Below are 17,256 nucleotides of genomic sequence, written 5' to 3'. Positions count from 1 at the left end.
CATCATGGCAAAATTTGAAGAAGGTCACCACGGAACTCGTTCAAAAGTATGTGCCAAAAAGGAGAAAGAAAATAATTGAAACTAGATGGATGACACAGGTCGTAAAACGAGCATTGATAACCAAGAAGAACCTCTGGAGAACGAATAAATCCACGATGCACATGATTGATTATGGGGATATATAAAAGGCCACTAAACTCAGCCACCCAGGAAATCAGATCAGATAAAAAGAAACTACAAAAGAAAACATTCTCAAAACATAAAGAAATATCTAAAATCGTTCTATGCCTACATTAAAAGTAAAACCAAAACAACGGACTTGGTTGGATCCTTAAGAAATGAGACTAACCAAGTTTTAATGGACGATGAAAAGTCGACAAACACTCTGAATGAATGAATAATGTTCACACTAGTAAGGTTAGATGACATCCCATCACCCACACAAATGTTTGAAGGAGGTAATGAGAATGAATTAAAGGATAAATCCATAACATGCAACATAATCAGGAAGAACATTGACAAACTTAAAGACTCAAAATTGTTATGGCCCTCTCGGGTCGCAACTGGGTTCTTACTCTGATGTTGTTAGAGGAAGGGTATCCGGCCCCAAGTTAGTAGTGGCTTTCAAGGGATGTGATCCGTAACGCAAGTAAATTAAAGGGGGAAGGGAAATAAAGTCAAAAACTTAATATAATATAATTATCACCGTCACCAATAAATAAGATATATATGATTACACGGGGGGGGGGGGGGGTGGTATAAACACTATAATACACGATGTAGTCTTCCTCTGAAGACCCTGGACGTTCTCGGTGCCAAGCTCTTGGTGCTCTCGTGTCCTCACGACGAATCCTTCGAGAATCTTGAGTCTACCCCGGCCACAGGCCAGCCAAAACACAGTTCCACTGGGTGCACCGTCGTGGAGGCCGTCAACCACAAGTCCAGCAGATAGCTGGCAGGTTCTAAATCAGCGACACTGGTTAGGCCACTCCACGAGCGATACTAGGGTCGCGCCCTAGTCAGGAGCCTCGTGTGATACCACAGATCACTCTCCTTTCCACAACACCCCAGTGGTTAAGCGTCTCCACCAGTCAGTCCCGGGTATGACAATCCTTCAACTGCCGCTTTACAGGCAGGGTAACACCACAGTGTTCATCCGGGGGGCGACTCACAGCTGCTGCAGCAAACACTTGGTGACGAGACGGCTGCCTTGGGTAGACTGATCCAACCTCCATTACAGCAGTTCCAGGTCGACTCTGTAATCAGACACGTCATCAGTAACAGGGACACACTAAAGCACCTCACTTACAGGCTCAGACCCAAACGCCCACCTATCCACTCCATAGATGGCGTTGTCGTCTGAGCACCACCTCTCCAGAGGTCAGCAGCGGCTGTGTTGTGAGCTGAACAGGACTGGAAACTGACCCTGGTGGCCAGTACAGCTCGTCCTCACCAGGTGTCGTCGTCCATTTGGAGGGGGTTTCGGGAGCTGACCCACAGATGGCGTGGTCGTCACTGCTCCAGGCTCGGACGCTGGATTCGGGTCCGTAACAAAAATCCCCAGGTGTGGATGGAATACAATCCAAAGTCATAAAGTAACCGGCAGTAGAACTACGCCTACCGCTGAAATTACTTTTCACAAAATATCTGTACCAAGGGATAGTCCCTCTTGATTGGAAAAATGAAAAAGTTACCACTATTTTAAAAAAAGGCAGAAAGAGCTCTGCACAAAACTACCGGCCGATAGCTTGACATCACTCATCTGCAAGCTCGTGGAGAGAATCCTAAGGGAGAGAATCATTTGACATCTTTCAGTGATAATCTGAACATTTATGTAAAATCGACATAACATGGGTTTGTTTAAAATAGATCCAGCCCTCCAAACCTGTTAACATTCTTAGAAACGGTAACCAGCTACTCAGAAAAAGGACTTCCGGTGGATCTAGTATACATGGATTTTGCTAAAGCCTTTGATAAGGTACAACATAAATGACTGGCAATGATAGTCTTATTAAAGGCACATGTAATAAATGTAGAATACTAGAATGGGTAAAACAATAGTTAAAACAAAGATACCAAAGAATCGTGCTAAATGGAAAGGAATTTGACTGGATATGGTACGTACAGCACCACAGGGGTCCATTTTGAGGCCAACCCTTTTTGTCATATATTTCAAAGACAATGACAAGAATATTACAAACCACGTCATGAAATGTACAGATGACACACATATTTATGGTAAAGTGGGAAAGGAAAATAATATTGAAGCCTTATAACGAGACCTACATGAACTCCACAAATGGTCTGAAAACTGGCAAATGCTTTTTAATATCGACAAATGCAAGGCCTGGCATGTGGGGCATACCAACCCATGCCACAACTACCAAATTAATAACATTACATTACAGCAGATTGATGAAAGAATGGACCTGGGAATAAAAATCAATCACTCGGTGAAAGTTGCATAACAAGTAGGAGCAGCTGTCAAAAAAGCTACAGAAACCCTTGGAATAATGAAGCGTACCTTTGACTTATAGAAAAATAAGGTAGTAATTAAATTGTGTAAATCTCTCGTGCAATCCCAATTGGATTTCTATATCCATGAATGGAGAACTCATCTTCAGAAGGGCAAAGCTGCTCTGGAGAAAGTGCAACTCCGGGCAACAGAAATAATTCCAGAGCTAAGTTAACTCGCGTATCAGGAACGATTGAAGGCCACAGGACTAACAGCAATGCAAACCAGGCATGAAACCGCGGATCTCATCTAAACTTTTAAAGCACTGAACAAATTGGAAAATTGTTGATCCGGACAATTTCTTCAAAAGGTCAGCTGCAACACAAACAATGAGCAACGGTTTCACGGTCAACAAGCCACAATGTAGGACTGAGAACAGGAGATGCTTTTTCACCCACAGGATTATAAGCCCATGGAACTGCCTACCCGCTGAAGACGTAGTGCCAAAACTCTGTTAAATATTAAAATCCAACTGTAAAAGATCATCAAGGCAAATTGAGGGGACGTTCGGCAAGCCACTGGCTTCCTGTACTCGTCAAGTTTCTCGTCCTGTCCATGTAGCCTGTGCTACATGGACATTTCGTTCTGAGTAGCTAAATCTAAAACAACAACAAGCGCAGGCCGCAACAGGAGCACAGTTACAGCCCCTCTCCTATGACAGGTAAGTCCACTACGGGCTCACCATAGCCCGTGCTACTTGGAACGCTTTGTTCCCAGTAGCTGAATCTTAAACAACAACAACAACAGCACGCCCCGGGCGCATTTTCCTCTTCAACTGTCTCATGAACAATTCATGAAGCTCAAGTTACCAAAAGCCAAACTACTTAACTATGCAGACGACTTTGTGGTCATTATCAATAGCAAAGGCACCAAGAACCATTCACAAAAATGCCTAGATATTATCATCAGGGAAGTGGAACGCATAACAGTGAAAATAAAGCAATAAAATCAAAGCAATGGCCGTTAAAATGAGAACTCAACACATCAGACTCGCAATACAATGACATGAAATTGAGTAGGTTACATCTTTTCAATACCTAGGAGGCATGATAGACAGCCAGTTGAAATTCACTCAAGAAATTGAATATCTTCGGCAACGTTGTAAAGCCAGAAACTCAACTTTGCGCTCTCTGACCAGTCTTAGAGAGGGTGCATCTCTACCAGTACTCAAAATGTACTACGTTTAAGCAGTTAGGTCACTCATTGACTATGCTGCCCCTGCTCTTACATCCCTCAGTGATAACCAATGGGAGAAACTGGAAGTGTCTCAAAATGATGGCCTCAGAACAATGCTGGGAGCACCTATATGGACGCGTTGAGAGAATATAACAATGGAAACCAACTTACCAGCCTTAGAAAACAGGATCAAACAAAGGATAGCCACCATAACAGCAAAACTTGTTGGAACCACCGCCAGACTGTCAATCAAAGATAGCATACACAGATAGCTTCAGAGAAACCTTCAATATAGAACAAGTGCATGGACGGATAATCTGGTCAAGATTCTAGAGAAAGTGGACTTGAAATGAACCATTAAAAACAAAGGGGAAGAAAGACCATGTCAACGCTTTCGGCAGCCTCCTCCATGGGAAGAATCGAACCGAAAGATTATCATTGAAGGATTACCAGTTTTAAAAAACCAGCATGTGACTCAAAGAGGCTCAAATCAGTCATAGAACAACAAATGGAAACCGTCTCAAGACCTACAACGACTCACATCTTCACAGATGGATCAGTTGATCAAGAAAGAGGTTCTGCCGGGGCAGCAGTTTACACTACCAACCATGAAGCTTACTGGAGCATGAATAGTGGGTGCTCAACATTGCAAACAGAATTATATGCCTTGAAGGAGGCCACAAACTGTACAATTGAGAATGATTTACATGATGTCATCATTCATACCGACTCTAAATCTTCGCTCCAGGCATTGTTATCCAGCAAGCACAGAGATAATATACAACTCACAGAAATTCCTTTTTTATTAATACATTAGGTTCTGCATTTGTGCAGCTACCCTAGACTATATGATGGGAAGAACAGTGTGTCAAAAAGCTAGCTACGTGATGCTAAGAATTCCCCATCACACAGGATGACTGGTCATACAGAGGCATATGATAAGTAGTCTGCACTGACAGACTCCGTGCTCGTTATGAGGATATCATGAACACAAGAGTGAATAAGGTAGCAGTAATGCTAAGAGTCCCTATCTCGCAGGATGGTTAGTCATACAGGGCCATATGTTCAGTAGCCTGCACTGGAAAATTTTGGGAACACTATGAGGATATCTTCAAGAAAATGAAAGTGAATAAAGTAATTGCAAAGCTCCAGGTATCTCATGCTAACTGGTTTGAAAGGTCTAATAACTGGGCATTAGATGATGAAGTGTGGGGAGATCATGTTCTCCCGCAATTTCTGCTCACAGAGTTTGCACCTGGAGTGTTCAGGATTGGGAGATCCGTCACCTGTAGCCACCTGCCACAAGTAACGGTAACCCAACTGGATCTTGGCAACCACTGCGTCGCACAGTCTCGTGGACGTTTTGTACTGCCCATAGATATAGGTTTCAGATCTGGCCTCGTAGCCTGGGGCCAGATTCACGAAAGGACTTACGCAAGCACTTACGAACGTTTACATCTTTCCTCAATCTTTGACGGCTTTGGTTACATTTATTAAACAGTTTACAAGCATGAAAACTTGCCATTTAACTGTTGTTATTGTTATAAACAGCCTCCTGGTGCTTCGGAGCTCATTAACTGTTTAATAATTGTAAACAAAGCCGCCAAAGATTGAGAAAAGATGTACAGGTTCGTAAGTGCTTTCGTGAATCTGGCCCCTGGTGGATAGCGCGCAGGACTCGTAACTCTGTGGCGCGGGTTCGATTCCCGCACGAGGCAGAAACAATGGGCAAAGTTTCTTTCACCCTGAATGCCCCTGTTACCTAGCAGTAAATAGGTACCTGGGTGTTAGTCAGCTGTCACAGGCTGCTTCCTGGGGGTGGAGGCCTGGTCAAGGACCGGGCCGCGGGGACACTAAAGCCCCGAAATCAACTCAAGATAACCTCAAGAAATCATAGCTTTTGATTTGATATAGGTCGTTTGGAGTCAGTAATTTCTTTCCTATCAGACCTGAGTGTTTGGACCAATATAGTTTTGACAGAAGAGATGGGGATACCTAGATCTAATTCAACTTCATCTTTGTTACACGCTAATTTGGCTGCAATGTCTGTCTCATTTTGATGGGTTATATTTATGTGTGATGGTATCCATACAAAGGAGATTCGAGACCCTTTGCTCTGTGCAGCTATTAGGTCATTTATAATTAATTGGTAGTATTAGGTTCTTGCTGTCGATCTTCCAGGAGAAGTTTTCGATTGCTTGAAGAGCAGACATTGAATCACAAAATATTATTCCTCCTCCTCCTCCAATGTATTTTAATGTACTGGTAGCTAGTTGTAATGCTGTTAGTTCTGCTTGTGTGGAGGTCAGCCAGTTGTTTAACCTAACACTGACAGTCATTAAGCAAATATTATTTATATAAAACCTACATGCTGCTGCAGTCCGTCAAGTAAACGATTGGACTGAGCCGTCGGTGTAGACACAGTGCTCGTGAGATCTTAAATTCTCGATGGAGGAGGTGATTGCTTCGAGTGTGACAGTTTTGAGAAGAGTAAGAGTCTCATTACCTTTCTTGGTGACAGGTGTGTATGATACTTGAACGGTGGGGTACAGATAAAAAGGAATATCAGAGACAGGTAGATTGCACTTTAAAGGAATGTTGAATTTAATGAGATTGTAGGCATTTTTGCTCAGCCATTTATCATAAAAGGAGTGAGTTGGTATGTCGGCACCAGTCAATAGGGTGTTAACAGCACTAAATAATTTGTCGCTGAGCAATGCAAGATGAAGATGGCATCTTCAATCTGGTGCCCCTAGGAATCACATGAGACACGCCCATGACAACACTCTAACCAGAGAAATGTTGAACAAGAATACCTGCATAATAGACAAAACCCAAGATGCAAGAAGATTACAAATTCTTGAGGCAATTCACATAAGAATAGAGCGACCTACCATGAACACCCAAATCACGGAACTATTTACTCTACCCACCATGAGAGTAAGGACAAGACAAGAACATATCAATGCCAACACAGAAGACAATGTCCAACATAATAGGCCAATTACACTGGATTAATCTTTGTGTTTAGATAGGAGCTGCCTCGTATGGGCCAATAAGCCTTCTGCAGCCTCTATGTTTCACCTCATATATATATATATATATATATATATATATATATATATATATATATATATATATATATATATATATATATATATATATATATATATATATATATATATATATATATAACTGAAAACTCACACCCCAGAAGTGACTCGAACCCATACTCCCAGGAGCGACGCAACTGGTATGTACAAGACGCCTTAATCCACTTGACCATCACGACCGGACATAATGAGGTGATAGCCGAGGCTATTTGAACCACCCCACCGCCGGCACTCGGATAGTAATCTTGGGCATAGCATTTTACCAAATCACCTCATTCTTTGGGGAACACGTGAGGAACACAAATGCGAACAAGCCTGAATGGTCCCCAGGACAATATGCAACTGAAAACTCACACCCCAGAAGTGACTCGAACCCATACTCCCAGGAGCGACGCAACTGGTATGTACAAGACGCCTTAATCCACTTGACCATCACGACCGGACATAATGAGGTGATAGCCGAGGCTATTTGAACCACCCCACCGCCGGCACTCGGATAGTAATCTTGGGCATAGCATGAGTTTTCAGTTGCATATTGTCCTGGGGACCATTCAGGCTTGTTCGCATTTGTGTTCCTCACGTGTTCCCCAAAGAATGAGGTGATTTGGTAAAATGCTATGCCCAAGATTACTATCCGAGTGCCGGCGGTGGGGTGGTTCAAATAGCCTCGGCTATCACCTCATTATGTCCGGTCGTGATGGTCAAGTGGATTAAGGCGTCTTGTACATACCAGTTGCGTCGCTCCTGGGAGTATGGGTTCGAGTCACTTCTGGGGTGTGAGTTTTCAGTTGCATATTGTCCTGGGGACCATTCAGGCTTGTTCGCATTTGTGTTCCTCACGTGTTCCCCAAAGAATGAGGTGATTTGGTAAAATGCTATGCCCAAGATTACTATCCGAGTGCCGGCGGTGGGGTGGTTCAAATAGCCTCGGCTATCACCTCATTATGTCCGGTCGTGATGGTCAAGTGGATTAAGGCGTCTTGTACATACCAGTTGCGTCGCTCCTGGGAGTATGGGTTCGAGTCACTTCTGGGGTGTGAGTTTTCAGTTGCATATTGTCCTGGGGACCATTCAGGCTTGTTCGCATATATATATATATATATATATATATATATATATATATATATATATATATATATATATATATATATTGTTTGTGAGGGTACCACCTCTGGTGCCAATGTGGGGACCCATAGCCTCGGAGAAGAAAATAAAAAGTATTCAGAGGAGACCTTGTGGTTTCTCACTGAACACTAATATTATCTTCTCCTACCACCCCCATTCTTTTGTATGTACACATATATATTTACTTTATTTGAACTTTGTTACAAAAAAGGAGTTACATATGGGTTACAAAGATGGTTATCATAGGTTGTCGAGTTCCTCCAGCTCCTCAGATGGCAGGCAGGAACCCTTGAGGTTATCTTGAGATGATTTCGGGGCTTTTAGTGTCCCCGCGGCCCGGTCCTCGACCAGGCCTCCACCCCCAGGAAGCAGCCCGTGACAGCTGACTAACACCCAGGTACCTATTTTACTGCTAGGTAACAGGGGCATAGGGTGAAAGAAACTCTGCCCATTGTTTCTCGCCGGCGCCTGGGATCGAACCCAGGACCACAGGATCACAAGTCCAGCGTGCTGTCCGCTCGGCCGACCGGCTCCCTGGATGCAGTGCGCATTTCCCCTCTGTATCGCCACACTGAGGCGCGGGAAAAGAAAGCTTGCAGCTCTTGGGTCCCTTGTTGTTTTAATGAGCCTAGAACCCAGTTCCTTCATAAAACTGGTAGCACTTTTACCCCAGGCGCCGAGTGTCTCAGAAGCAATGGGGACAAAATTGTATTGGTGATCCAGTTCTCTATACTTACGGGATTTGGCTGCTTCCCTGTGGGTGGCAGCGCCACCTGGTTGTGCAACACTGAGGTTAATGTAGGTGTTAGCCAGGGTTGATACGCACGTGTAGTCCCATACCAACTGCTTGCCATTCTTCCAGGGGTTCACTGTGATACCATCCGGGCGACCAATAAGAGCATCAGAGTTACGGGGCGTTAGGTAACGGGGCTCTCTTTCAGCTGGGCATCCAGCTGTGGTGAGGCTCCTCTTGATGATGTCGTTAACTTCACTGTGCCTCGAGTGCCATCACCCTGTGCTTTGGCAGAGTAGGCCATGTTGGCCGTACCTGTCAGCCACCACCTCGCCGCAAATACACCTATATCTGGTGTGGATTGGGGCAGCAAGGCGGAAGGCCACAGCAATTCAGAGGGCGTGTGGTGTGAGACGCGTGCCAGTTGCCGACATTGGGGTTGCTAACAGGAAATCCCCTGCATGTGGTGCTGCTACTGCTGTGAGGCGAGCAATGTCGTGTTGTGTTGTTGCAGCACCCAGGCACTCTGCAGCAACTTGGTCTACAATGGGGCCATCCCAGCTGGACTGCTTGTGGGCTTTTGGGGATGGTGGTTGAGGTGATGGGCCTGCACGAGAGGCCCACTCTGTGGCACAGCGTGTAAAATTGGGATCATGTACACCTGCCAGCTGATGTAAGTGGGCAGGTAGAATTTCCTTCACAAGGTCGTCGGATGCTGATAAGGAGGACAGGAAGGCTGGAACAGCGATTTGCGTTGCTGTTCGAACTCCGAGGCCCCCAAGTCTTACGGGAAGAGAGGCTTGTTTCCACTGTAGGTCATCGAGAGAGAGTTTAAGGGCTTTTTCTAGCATTGATTTCAGTAACCGGTCATACTCACCTAGGTTTTGGCTACTGTAAGATGGTGAACACCTCAGAAAGTAGGTTAACCTGGACCTAACCTGGTTAACCTTCTATATATATATATATATATATATATATATATATATATATATATATATATATATATATATATATATATATATATATATATATATATATATATATATATATATATATATATATATATGTCGTACCTAGTAGCCAGAACGCACTTCTCAGCCTACTACGCAAGGCCCGATTTGCCTAATAAGCCAAGTTTTCATGAATTAATTGTTTTTCGACTACCTAACCTACCTAACCTAACCTTACCTAACTTTTTCGGCCACCTAACCTAACCTAACCTATAAAAATAGGTTAGGTTAGGTTAGGTAGGGTTGGTTAGGTTCGGTCATATATCTACGTTAATTTTAACTCCAATAAAAAAAAATTGACCTCATACATAATGAAATGGGTAGCTTTATCATTTCATAAGAAAAAATTATTGAAAATATATTAATTCAGGAAAACTTGGCTTATTATGCAAATCGGGCTTTGCATAGTAGGCTGAGAAGTGCATTCTGGCTACTAGGTACGACATATACATATATATATATATATATATATATATATATATATATATATATATATATATATATATATATATATATATATATATATATATATGTATATATATATATATATATATATATATATATATATATATATATATATATATATATATGTATATATATATATATATATATATATATATATATATATATATATATATATATATATATATATATATATATATATATTTCATTACGTATAAGTTAATTTTGTTAAAATTGAGTTAAAATTAACGTAGATATATGACCGAACCTAACCAACCTTACCTGACCTAACCTAACCTATCTTAACTTAACCTAGACTAATATAACTAAATCAATAATTTCTGTTCATAATATAATATAAAAATAATATTAAAATAAACCAATAGGAAACAATTTATGGAAAATATAGAAAATCACTCGGCCTATTAGGCAAATCGGGCCTAGCATAGTAGGCCGAGAAGTGCATTCTGGCTACTAGGTACGACATATATATATATATATATATATATATATATATATATATATATATATATATATATATATATATATATATATATAACAACACAGCTCAATTCCAGCTGCGACAACACCACATGACACTGCCCGACTTAGAGCTGTAGCAGCTCCCCATGCAGGTGATTTCCTATTAGCAACCCCAATGTCAGCAACCGGCACCCGTCTCACACCGTGGGCCCTCCGAATTGCCGTGGTTCTCTGCCTCACTGCCCCAATCCACACCGAGTACAGGTGTATTTGCGGTGAGGCAGAGGCCGACAGGTACGGACGGCATGGCCTTCTCTGCCAAAGGACAGGAGGATGGCATGCAAGACACGGCGAGGTCAATGACATTATTAAGAGAAGCCTTACCACAGTCGGTTGTCCAGCAGAGAAAGAGCCCCGTTACCTAATGTCCCGCAACTCTGATGAGCCGTCAATCGCCCAGACGGAATCACGGTGAACCCCTGGAAGAATGGTAGACAGTTGGTGTGGGACTACACTTGCGTTTCAACTTTAGCCAATACCTATGTTGACTTCAGTGCTACACAAGCAGGAGGAGCTGCCAATCACTGGGAAGCAGCCAAGTCACATAAATACAGAGACCTTGAGCACCACTATAATTTATATAGTATATATATAAATATATATATATATATAGTATATATATATAGTATATATATATATATATATATATATATATATATATATATATAGTATATATAAATATATATATATATATATATATATATACTATATATATATATATATATATACTATATATATATATATATACTAGTATATTTTGGTAGCAGTCTTTCCTGTAGACATATATTATTAAATATGACGGAAAAAGTAAGATTAATAATTCTAACACGAATTTTTTCAATCTTTCGTACATTTCTTTTCACTGTTGGAAGTAAATCAAAAATCAATTCTCCAAAATTCATTTTTATTTCTAGTCTAGAAATAAACTAGATATAATAATCTAGACTAGAAATAAAAATGAATTTTGGAGAATTGATTTTTGATTTACCTCCAACAGTGAAAAGAAATGTACGAAAGATTGAAAAAATTCGTGTTAGAATTATTAATCTTACTTTTTCCGTCATATTTAATAATATATATATACTATATATATATATATATATATATATATATATATATATATATATATATATATATATATATATATATATATATATATATATATATATATATTAATAAATATGACCGAAAAAGTAAGATTAATAATTCTAACACGAATTTTCTCAATCTTTCGTACATTACGCTTCACTGTTGGAGGTAAATAAAAAATCACTTCTCCAAAATTCATTTTTATTTCTAGTCTGACGCGACACGGGCGCGTTTCGTAAAACTTATTACATTTTCAAAGACTTCACAAATACACAACTGATTAGAACTTACGTATCTCTGATTTTATATCTACATTTGAGTGAGGTGGGAGGGGTGATGTGGCATTAACACAAGACAGAACAAGAGGGGATATTAAGGGGGGAGACAATCGGAATGATAGCCGACAGAGTGTATCGTGATCCAGCCTGTACTCCTCTTGACATGCCAGAAAGTATTCTGAGGAAACTACTCCAAGCTTGTACTAAAGAGGCACCCTTCTTGAGCCCGGATGGGCACATGTATAAGCAAGTAGATGGGGTCGCCATGGGTTCTCCCCTAGGTGTCCTGTTTGCAAACTTCTACATGGGTACCATCGAGCAAAAAGTCTTAGTCGACCTGAACTTGAAACCGGCCATATACTGCAGGTATGTTGACGACATTTTTACACAGGTACCTGATGTCAGACATCTGCAGGAGCTGAAGGAGGCATTTGAGCTGAGTTCCGTGCTGCGTTTCACTTACGAGACGGAAAAGGATGGGAAGCTGCCTTTTCTAGATGTAACAGTCATGGAAAAGGGCGGAAGTTTCCACAATGCAGTCTACACTAAGGAAACAAACATAGGAATGTGCCTAAATGCCAACAGCGACTGCCCTGACAGGTACAAGAGGAGTGTTGTTAACGCATACGTCGACCGTGCTCTCAGCCACAGCTCAGAATGGAAGCAAGTCGACGAAGAACTCTGTAGGGTAAGACAGGTCCTAGTCAATAACGGCTTCTCCAATGGTTTCATCGAAGACATCATAAGAAGGAAAGTGAAAAGCCATGCAACCTCTGAAGAGACAACTAACACAACACCTATACCCCCTATTAGACTATTTTACAGGAACTTCTTTTCCACAGCTCATAAAACGGAGGAAAGGGTCCTGAAAGATATTGTTAATAGAAACGTTATCCCTACAGACAAAAATCAGAGGATACAACTGACGATTTACTATAAAACCAGAAAAACGGCCAGCCTACTCATGAGAAACTCTCCAGACACAAAACAGAACGCTTTAAAAGAGACTAACGTCGTCTATGCCTTCAAATGCCCACTTGGGGACTGTAAGCTCAAAAAAACCCAGTATATAGGCAAGACAACAACATCTCTTTCTAGGCGTTTAACGATGCATAAGCAACAGGGCTCCATTAAGGAACATATAATCTCTTCCCATAACCAAACCATCGCCAGAGAAATCCTAGTAAACAACACAGAAATCATCGATAGATACAGCGATAGCAGGCGGCTTGACGTTTGCGAGGCACTACACATCAAGAAGTCAACACCAGCAATCAACAGCCAATTATTGCACAACTATATTCTACCCACCTCAAGACTCCGCTCCAATATAGAAGCATCAAGAAATATGGACCAATAGGCTTTCTACAAATCACTTCCATTCAATACCCATTGTTTCTGTTCTGTCTTGTGTTGATACTTTTAATACCCTATTATTATCCCCTCTTGTTCTGTCTTGTGTTAATGCCACATCACCCCTCCCACCTCACTCAAATGTAGATATAAAATCAGAGATACGTAAGTTCTAATCAGTTGTGTATTTGTGAAGTCTTTGAAAATGTAATAAGTTTTACGAAACGCGCCCGTGTCGCGTCAGACTAGAAATAAAAATGAATTTTGGAGAAGTGATTTTTGATTTACCTCCAACAGTGAAGCGTAATGTACGAAAGATTGAGAAAATTCGTGTTAGAATTATTAATCTTACTTTTTCGGTCATATTTATTAATATATGTCTACAGGAAAGACTGCTACCAAAATATACTAATATATATATATATATATATATATATATATATATATATATATATATATATATATATATATATATATATATATATATATATATATATATATATATATATATATATATACTATACATATATATATATATACTATACATATATATATATATATATATATATATATATATATATATATATATATATATATATATATATATATGTCGTACCTAGTAGCCAGAACTCACTTCTCAGCCTACTATGCAAGGCCCGATTTGCCTAATAAGCCAAGTTTTCATGAATTAATTGTTTTTCGACTACCTAACCTACCTAACTTAACCTAACCTAACTTTTTCGGCTACCTAACCTAGCCTAACCTATAAAGATAGGTTAGGTTAGGTTAGGTAGGGTTGGTTAGGTTCGGTCATATATCTACGTTAATTTTAACTCCAATAAAAAAAATTGACCTCATACATAATGAAATGGGTAGCTTTATCATTTCATAAGAAAAAAATTAGAGAAAATATATCAATTCAGGAAAACTTGGCTTATTAGGCAAATCGGGCCTTGCATAGTAGGCTGAGAAGTGCGTTCTGGCTACTAGGTACGACATATATATATATATATATATATATATATATATATATATATATATATATATATATATATATGTCGTACCTAATAGCCAGAACGCACTTCTCAGCCTACTATTCAAGGCCCGATTTGCCTAATAAGCCAAGTTTTCATGAATTAATGTTTTTTCGTCTACCTAACCTACCTAACCTAACCTAACCTAGCTTTTTTTGGCTACCTAACGTAACCTTACCTATAAATATAGGTTAGGTTAGGTTAGGTAGGGTTGGTTAGGTTCGGTCATATATCTACGTTAACTTTAACTCCAATAAAAAAAATTGACCTCATACATAGAGAAAAGGGGTTGCTTTATCATTTCATAAGAAAAAAATTATAGTAAATATATTAATTCAGGAAAACTTGGCTTTTTAGGCAAATCGGGCCTTGAATAGTAGGCTGAGAAGTGAGTTCTGGCTACTAGGTACGACATATATATATATATATATATATATATATATATATATATATATATATATATATACATACATATATATATATATATATATATATATATATATATATATATATATATATATATATATATATATATATATATATATATATATATATATATATATATATTATATTATGACCGAAAAAGTAAGATTAATAATTCTAACACGAATTTTCTCAATCTTTCGTACATTTCTTTTCACTGTTGGAAGTAATTCAAAAATCAATTCTCCAAGATTCATTTTTATTTCTAGTCTGACGCGACACTTGAGCGCGTTTCGTAAAACTTATTACATTTTCAAATACTTTAGTTAACACATACACAACTGAATAGAACTTACACATCTCCGATTTTGTTTATATCTACATTTGAGTGAGGTGGATGGGGTGAGGTGGTATTTAATAAGGTATTAATTTCATCAACACAAGCCAGAACATGAAACAATGGGTATTGAATAGAAGTGGTTGTAGAAAGCCTATTGGTCCATATTTCTTGATGCTTCTATATTGGAGCGGAGTCTTGAGGTGGGTAGAATATAGTTGTGCATTAATTGGCTGTTGATTGCTGGTGTTGACTTCTTGATGTGTAATGCCTCGCAAACGTCAAGCCGCCTGCTATCGCTGTATCTATCGATGATTTCTGTGTTGTTTACTAGGATTTCTCTGGCGATGGTTTGGTTGTGGGAAGAGATTATATGTTCCTTAATGGAGCCCTGTTGCTTATGCATCGTTAAACGCCTAGAAAGAGATGTTGTTGTCTTGCCTATATACTGGGTTTTTTGGAGCTTACAGTCCCCAAGAGGGCATTTGAAGGCATAGACGACGTTAGTCTCTTTTAAAGCGTTCTGTTTTTTGTCTGGAGAGTTTCTCATGAGTAGGCTGGCCGTTTTTCTGGTTTTATAGTAAATCGTCAGTTGTATCCTCTGATTTTTGTCTGTAGGGATAACGTTTCTATTAACAATATCTTTCAGGACCCTTTCCTCCGTTTTATGAGCTGTGGAAAAGAAGTTCCTGTAAAATAGTCTAATAGGGGGTATAGGTGTTGTGTTGGTTGTCTCTTCAGAGGTTGCATGGCGTTTCACTTTCCTTCTTATGATGTCTTCGACGAAACCATTGGAGAAGCCGTTGTTGACTAGGACCTGCCTTACCCTACAGAGTTCTTCGTCGACTTGCTTCCATTCTGAGCTGTGGCTGAGAGCTCGGTCGACATATGCGTTAACAACACTCCTCTTGTACCTATCTGGGCAGTCGCTTTTGGCATTTAGGCACATTCCTATGTTCGTTTCCTAAGTGTAGACTGCAGTGTGGAAACCTCCGCTCTTTTCCATGACTGTTACATCTAGAAAGGGCAGCTTCCCATCCTTTTCCATCTCGTAAGTGAAACGCAGCACAGAACTCCGCTCAAATGCCTCCTTCAACTCCTGCAGATGTCTGACATCAGGTACCTGTGTAAAAATGTCGTCAACATACCTGCAGTATATGGCCGGTGTCATGTTCATGTCGACTAAGACTTTTTGCTCGATGGTACCCATCGAGCAAAATTCATTTTTATTTCTAGTCTGACGCGACATACTAATATATATATATATATATATATATATATATATATATATATATATATATATATATATATATATATATATAAATATATATATATATATATATATATATATATATACTATATACGCGAATATACTAATAAATATATATATATATATTAGTATATTCGCGTATATAGTATATATATATATATATATATATATATATATATATATATATATATATATATATATATATATATATATATATATATATATATATATATATATATATATATATATATATATATATTAGTATGTCGCGTCAGACTAGAAATAAAAATGAATTTTGGAGAATTGATTTTTGAATTACCTCCAACAGTGAAAAGAAATGTACGAAAGATTGAGAAAATTCGTGTTAGAATTATTAATCTTACTTTTTCGTTCATATTTAATAATATATGTCTACAGGAAAGACTGCTACCAAAATATACTAATATATATATATATATATATATATATGTCGTACCTAGTAGCCAGAACGCACTTCTCAGCCTACTATGCAAGGCCAAATTTGCCTAATAGGCCAAGTTTTCATGAATTAATTGTTTTTCGACTACCTAACCTACCTAACCTAACTTTTATGCTACCTAACCTAACCTAACCTATAAAGATAGGTTAGGTTAGGTTAGGTAGGGTTGGTTAGGTTCGGTCATATATCTACGTCAATTTTAACTCCAATAAAAAAAAATTGACCTCATACATAATGAAATGGGTAGCTTTATTATTTCATAAGAAAAAAATTAGAGAAAATATATTAATTCAGGAAAACTTGGCTTATTAGGCAAA

The sequence above is a fragment of the Procambarus clarkii genome, chromosome 33 (assembly GCF_040958095.1).
Source record: "Procambarus clarkii isolate CNS0578487 chromosome 33, FALCON_Pclarkii_2.0, whole genome shotgun sequence".
Taxonomy (NCBI): domain Eukaryota; kingdom Metazoa; phylum Arthropoda; class Malacostraca; order Decapoda; family Cambaridae; genus Procambarus; species Procambarus clarkii.
The sequence above is the reverse complement of the archived record's forward strand: the minus strand, read 5'-3'. Positions refer to the sequence as shown.